Source organism: Ascaphus truei, chromosome 4 (genome assembly GCF_040206685.1).
Source record: "Ascaphus truei isolate aAscTru1 chromosome 4, aAscTru1.hap1, whole genome shotgun sequence".
In the NCBI taxonomy this organism is placed as follows: domain Eukaryota; kingdom Metazoa; phylum Chordata; class Amphibia; order Anura; family Ascaphidae; genus Ascaphus; species Ascaphus truei.
In genome coordinates this window covers 215,554,676-215,562,175 of record NC_134486.1, presented here as the reverse complement: position 1 = coordinate 215,562,175, position 7,500 = coordinate 215,554,676, and the positions used below count along the sequence as shown (strand labels likewise).

Sequence of the window (7,500 nt, the reverse complement as noted above, 5' to 3'; positions counted from 1 at the left end):
TTTGCCTTCCTTGGGGTGCTGGGACCAGGAGATTTCTAGGCTGTAAGTTTCAGGGCGGGTTTGCCGGAGAAAGTCATTACATAATGTGTCTGTATCGGGGTTACAGGATACCCCAACGATGTATCCGGGAATCAAGTGAGATTCTTGGATATATCAAAGCACGTTGCTCCGGACAAACTCCTACCCTGAAAACGTTCTTACGACTCACCACCAGGATTCATGCTGCAGCAGGATCCAGACAAGGTAAAGGGGGCATGAAGGGGTTAATGCATACCTGCAACATACAGGGGGTCCATAGTATAAGGGGCGATGCCCAGGTACCCTGAACCTAGTATAGGGGTTCAGGGGATACTCCAGCTATATGATAAAGCTGTGAGTGTTTTTTCTGTGTGACAGTTTTAAAGTCATTTCTAGAGTGTGACAGGAATGCGGCCAGTAAGTGTTGGCAGTATACCCCCTTATTCCATCCCTGACACCAGAACAGGGACTTACACATTTTCAACACAAGTTACAGGGAACAGTAAATTTTTATTAAAGAGTTATGTTTAATACGTATATGTACTGATAACCCGTCAATGAACTGTGGGATTTCCGAGTCCTGGACTACGAGGGACCAGATGGCTACCAAGCTTGGTGCCTATGGGTCTGTGCGGAGTCCGGACTTGAAAGCCTCAGGGGTGCCAAGGTGTTAGAACAGGAGGGGTACTGCAGTTATACTTGTGTACCTTCGTCATGGGCTAAGAAAGGGCTATCCGGTCACCATTTGCCCAAACCCAGACTCGGAGACGGGACAGCGGGTGGGCTCAATATGCTAAGAGGCAGAGGTGCCAGGTTGGTGCATGCCCTTTAGCAGAATGAGAAAAGGTGCCCACCCGGCTTTAGAATACTGAAAAATTGGTGATTGGCTGGCAGGAGAATTTCCACACGCTGATTGGTTGTAGTGGTTTCTGAATGGGACACTGAAACCCATAAGATGCCTTGCAGCCAATCAGGAGAGGAGATTCCAAGCGCTAAACCATCAGTGGCAAATTCAAAGATGCTCTGTGAAGAATAGATGCGAGCTGGCTTCAGAGATTGAGTCAGAAAAGTTTCTAAGTCCCACTTTTGAGAACATAGCGGTCGCGGGCTGGATTGCAAGCCGATTTGCGTTCTAGGACTTTCGTGAGTACCTCCCCGTCATTGGAAAGGGCTCCTCCAGAGGTCGTTGTGACATTTCCGTTTAAAGGAAGATTTTATTTGTTTGCCCTATTCCCAGTAAGTGTGTTAACTGTGTAAATTGTTTAATTGTATGCATGTCTTTTCCTGAAATAAATTACAATTTATTTTACCTCCTTGCTTTGCTCAATCACAAGATCCCAGTTAAAAAGTGTTGATAAATCTGGTCTCCCGTGACAAGGAGGCATGCTGGGGGTGGGGCTAGTCAGAGGTGGTGGAGCTAGTCGGGTCTGAGGTGTGTGTGTGTGTGTGTGTGTGTGTGTGTGTGTGTGTGTGTGTGTGATGAGAGCGGGGGGGATCAGAGAGCAGGAGACAGATGGTGGGGCTAGTTGGAGGGAGTAGGGCTAGTCTGAACTGATAGCTGAGATGTGAGCGAGTTTCAGTGTGTCTGTGTGTGTCCCTGTTTCTATTTTTTGAGTTTTGATATTTTTATGTTAACCCCTTTCTGTGCGTGTACATCATGAGTCCTGGCACGCCTGTGGCCCTTATGCGTTATCTTGTACGTCATGGCACTATTCTCCTTTTCTAGGGGTAGATCATGATCAGGAGTGCTGACCGCCACCTGCATGGAATGGGGAGGAGAGTTGTCTATGATCTAATTATTTTATGTCTGAGAAATTCTAGTTCCCCAAAATTACTTTTTTGAGATATTTTAGTTAAATCTCTGGTACAGTACTTTTCCCTGAGGAAGTTGCTTGCCAGCGACGAAACAAGTAGAGCTATTCTGATGGTGATTCCGGTAGTGACGTCATTAGATGTGCTGTCTAGCCTCTCCCCCGATCGCAGACAGCCTGGCAATCCCCTGCTCAGCTGTGTGTCGGCATACATTGTCATGGGTGACCAGGGTTATTAACACCTTTTCCTATCGGGATCATCTGATTGAACAAGACACAGCAGTAAAATAAATTGTAATTTATTCCAGCATTTGACATACACACAAAGTAACACAATTTACACGGTTAAAACACTTGCTGGGAAGGGGCTAACAAATAAAATCTTCCTTTAAACGAAACTATCACAAACGACCTCTGTAGGAGCCCTTTCCAAAGACAGGGAGGTACTCGAGAAAGTCCTGGAATGCAATTCGGCAATCTCAGCCGCGACCGCTACGTCCTCAAAAAGCGGGACTTAGAAACTTTTCTCAGTCAAAATCTTTGAAGCCAGTTCGTGTCTATTCTTCATAGAGCATTTTTGAATTTGCCGCCGATGGTTTGGCGCTTGGAATCTGAGGTCCTGATTGGCTGCAAGGCTTCTTACAGGTTTTAGTGTCCCATTCAGAAACTACTACAACCAATCAGGGCGTGGGAATTCTCCTGCCAGCCAATCACCGATTTGCCGGTATTCCACAGCGGGGTGGGCACCGATTTTGGATTCTGTTAAGGGGCATGCGCCAACCTGGCACCTCTGCCTCTTAGCATATCGATCCCACCTGCTGTCCAGGCTCTGCAGAGTCTGGGGCAGGGCAAATGGTTGCCGGATAGCTCTTTGTTAGCCCAAGGACGGAGGTACTCGGGTATAACTAAAGTATTCCTGTTCCAACACCGTGGCAACCCTGAGTCTTTCAACTCCGGGTCTCGAGTAGACCCAGTGGCGCCAAGCTTAGTAGCCATCTGGTCTCTCGGAGCCACGGACTAGGAATCCCACAGTCACAGATATACATGGTTATAAGCATTCACATTTATTAAATAAAAACCTTTAATAAAACTCTTGCTTATGTGTCTTTTACTGTTATAAGTCCTCTGGTCCGGTGTCAGGGATAGAATAAAATATGTGATTCCTATTTTTACAGACTTATCCCTGGCACACTGCATAACCCTTACTTTACTGTTCCCACACACAATAAAATCCCTTGCCGCTTTTAAACTTAGCTGGAGCACCCCCTGAGCCCCTATACCAGGTTCAGGGTGACTGGGCATCCCACCTTATACTAGGGACCCCCGGACCGTTCTGGGATAACTTGATTCCCCCATGTCGTCTTTACTTTTCCATCCTGTGCTGAAGCAGGGAACCCTGGCGGTGAGTCACAAGGACGTTTCCAGGGTAGGATTTTTCCGGATCATTGTGCTTCTATGTGCCCGAGAATCTTAACTGATTCCTGGGTACATCTCTGGGGTGTCCGATAACTCTGGAACCCCGCTACATATCAACAATCTGATTGAAGATTCTCTGCAAAACCCACCAATAAACTCACAGCCCCGCGAGCTCTGCTGCCCAGCACCCCTGGAAAGGCAAAATACAGAAAATACTGAATTGTTGCATTATTTCTCCACAGTCTCAGTGATACATATACGACAGTTGGGTCAAAGAGCTGACACTCTAGAACATTTACACACGGTTCAGGGGTAACCAAGTGGGCTTAACCTTTTATTATTGAGCCTAGCTACCTCCTCACCATCACAGGCATGTGCTTCTGCTCTTTGTTTAATATAAATATATATATTTATATTATATTTTATAATTATATTTTATTATTATTATGATTATGATTTATATTCAATTATTATATTTATTTTTTTGTGAATGTATTGCGACAAACGGCCCTCTTTTGTATCGCCGACGTCTGTCTGGGCTCTTCTCGACACAGTCTTCTAGGGTTAATTAGAGAAATAACATAATACAAAGCATTATATTGTGTAATTCAGACTTCTGCCTGTTTTTATTTCACCCCAGTAGGGAACTGTAGCTTCAACAGGTACATATTGGGGCACTCGGCCATTGACCTTAAGCAGTTAATTCTTACATTAGTCACACTCAATGTTTCAGTCACCCTGTCACTTTAAGAAACAATCATAAAACTAACACCTATCCCTTTTATGGAAACTAACTATACAGCAGCATAAGCCTCTCTAATTGTTGCTGGCCAACTAACCTGGTTCCCCAGCTTAAATAACACACTCCCGTTTAGGGTTACTATATACTTAATAATATCCACGGTCTTTAGGCACAGACATATACATTAATTTTTTATCTGATAGAAGAGGACAGCGTCCCAATAGATTCTCTGCAACCCTTCTGGATACTGCAACACATGAAGGGGGTGTCCTCCTTGAACTGGAGAGAGACTGAAATAGCAAAACTATCTGCCATAAATACCTGTTCCTTAATTAGGAGAGCAGGTGAGGGGAATTAGGAGCATTAGAAACTCTGGCCTGGACTTTCCATCCACCAACCTCAGTAAATGTGAAGCTGTGGAATGGATACTTTTACACCAGCGCTTTCTGATCTAAATCGAACAGAAAGCTGCTAATATCCTGGGACTATGTCACTGTATATGTGTATGTGCGTAAAGAAAAAGAAACAGCGCACAGTATTATACTAATGCAAACATTGATTGGATGATGGTACAAAGGTGTACACTGTATAAGGTTAACAATAAATAACTTCTTACAAAAATCTTGAGGAGACGGGATATGTAAATCCGGTGATATATATGGACAATTGTGGAAGTTGAAGGGGAGCGCAACTCATTCAATGGTGAATATATGAAATGAAATGAAAAACAAACATAATAGTGCAACAAAGTCTCTATAGATGTATCTCCAAATTCAGTAGACTTCTATAAATTCAGAACTCACATTTTCTCTGAAAAAATCGAGCATGTAACCCAAACTCTGGTGGGTAATGATGGTGGGATGTGATTGTATAGATTCTCTCTCTCTCTCTCGATTCTTGGGGATGTCTGTATATCACTCAGAATGATGCGATGGCAGTCGTGTATATATGAGAAAACAAAATGCCAAACATAGTGTGTACCGTATAAAAAGTAACAATTTAATCACTAAAAACCATAAAGATGTATGCTTACATCAATAAAACATATACTGGGCACATAAGAAAAGCGAACACTGCTTCCAGATTCTCACCCCCTCCGCACGAATCTCCCGTCGCGTCACTTCCGGTTTTCCAGCGTTTCATTTCCGGTATCGTGGCGCGGGTGAAATTCACCAAATGAAGGGGATCCCAAGTGCAGACAGATGAAGGCAAGTGCAGGTATGGGTGAGTGACGTCAGCAGGGCGCCTTCCGACTACGCGTTTCGCTGGTGTTGCTTCGTCAGGAGTCCATCCTTGGACAGATCCTATATATCCTATATATCTTGGATATATCCTATATCTATTCTTATTGATCCAGAGGAAGGCAAACCCAAAACCCCAGTGTCCTCTCATTCAATTAAATCTCATAAGGTGAAAAATAATTCCTTCCTGACTCCAAGAATTAGCAATCGGATTATTCCCTTGATCAATCGGATTATTCCCTTGATCAATCTTCTTCCCATGTTTACTTATTTGGTATATCCCTGTATACCTTTCCTTTCTAAAAAGATGGCCAAAGTTTTTTTTTTTTTTCCCCGAACAAATTTATTTTATCTGCCATCACAGTCTCCATGGGTAATGAATTCCACATGTTAACTGCCCTTATTGTAAAGAACCCTTTCCTTTGTTGCTGGTGAAATCTCCTTTCCTCCAACCTTAAGGGATGCCCCTGAATCCTTTGAACTGCCCTTGGGATGAATAGTTATTTTGAAAGCTCCCTGTACTGCCCCTGAATATATTTGTATATAGTTATCATATCCCCTCTTAGACGCCTCTTTTCTAATGTAAATAAATCTAATTTAGCTAGCCTCTCCTTACAAGCTATATTGTCCATCCCCTTTATTAATTTAGTGGCTCTTCTCTGCACTCTCTCTAGTTCCATAATGTCTTTTCTAAGGACTGGTGTCCAAAATTGTACTCCATATTCAAGGTGTGGTCTTACTAATGCTTTGTAAAGGGGCATAATAATGTTTACTTCCCTTCCATCCATTGCCCGTTTAATGCAAGATAAGATCTTGTTTGCCTTTGCAGCTACTGCATGATTTTAGGTACTATTGCTAAGCCTGTTGTCTACAAGCACTCCTAAATCCTTCTCCATCAAGGATTCCCCCAATTTTACCCTGATTTTTTTTTTTTTTTAATTTGTATGTTGCTTGTTTATTCTTGCTTCCAAAATGCATAACCTTACATTTATCTGTATTAAACATCATCTGCCATTTACCTGCCCACGTTTCCAGTCTCTCCAAGTCCTTCTGAAGAGAAATTACATCCTGCTCTGATTCTATTACCTTACACAATTTAGTATCATCAGCAAAGATGGAGACTTTGCTATCTATGCCAACCTCAAGGTCATTAATAAACAAGTTTAAAAAGCAGGGATCCCAGTACTGATCCCTGAGTTACTCCACTCACGACCATAGCCTAATCAGTGCGGGTGGACCAATCTCCACCCTATATAACATCCTCCCCCCTCGCCTCCCCCCCTCCCAAACCTTAATGGAATCGGCTGTCGGGCTGGTCCATATTCCAACCTGAGATACACTCCATCCCTAATGAGCAGCCACTTTACCTTCTTATTTCAACATTGTCCCTTATTCCCTCTAGATTGTAAACTCTCATGAGCAGGGCCCGCATTACCACTGTGTATCTGTTTTTGTATGTTTGACCTCACTTGTATGTAAGCCTAACAGTTTTTTTGCAACATACATTACCTTGCACTCCTTTGTACCACGCTGCGGAATGTGTTGGCGCTTTACAAATAAATGATAAACTAACACTTGGATGACTATTATTATTATTATTATTATCATCATTATTATTATTATCAAATACTGGTAACTTTCTTGAGTTGCTTCTGAAAACGAATAAGCGGATACAGCTAGGAAAATGCACCTGTGTCACTAAACCAATGGTGGCCAACATAATATACTTCAAGGGGAACATATGTAGACACTTTACATGTGTGCTGTATAAAACCAACTAACAGAGAGTGGTCGAAGCTCTGATTTCCGACAGCAACGTACCCACTGCACCAGGGAGAGAGGGCAGCGGTTGAAGCTACATTTGAAAGATGATGCATCCGTTTTTTGTAGATTATACATAGCAATGCTAAGTCATCATTGCTACAGAAAAATGTTTAATGACCTTGAGTTGGAAAGCTTTGTTTTTTTTTCCAGACAGGCTTTAAATATCAAGGGAGAGAGACATATCAGTTTGGTAGATGCCTTGGTCATTAAATTATTTCCCAGCAATTTATTTTCACTGGGAGGACAAGTTTTCTTTGCAGGAGATTCAAAAGAGCTCTTATACTGCCTAGCACAAAGGGTCATTGCACATTTCCATGATTTATTGCTGAGATGCTTAAAAGGCTTGAAAACGTATATATTCATGAATCACTACACTCAACAAATTCTAATTCGACTACATCATTGTTTTCCCTTCAGTTTGGTAAACTTACGTTTGATTTAAAAATTC

At 42.6% G+C, this 7,500-nt stretch overlaps 1 protein-coding gene across 7 annotated transcripts in view; it reads left to right on the top strand.

Moving 5' to 3' along the window:
• SIPA1L2 (signal induced proliferation associated 1 like 2) overlaps nt 1-7,500 on the top strand; it is a 330,464-nt gene that overhangs the window by 26,910 nt on the left and 296,054 nt on the right. The gene's annotated exons all lie outside the window — the stretch shown is intronic.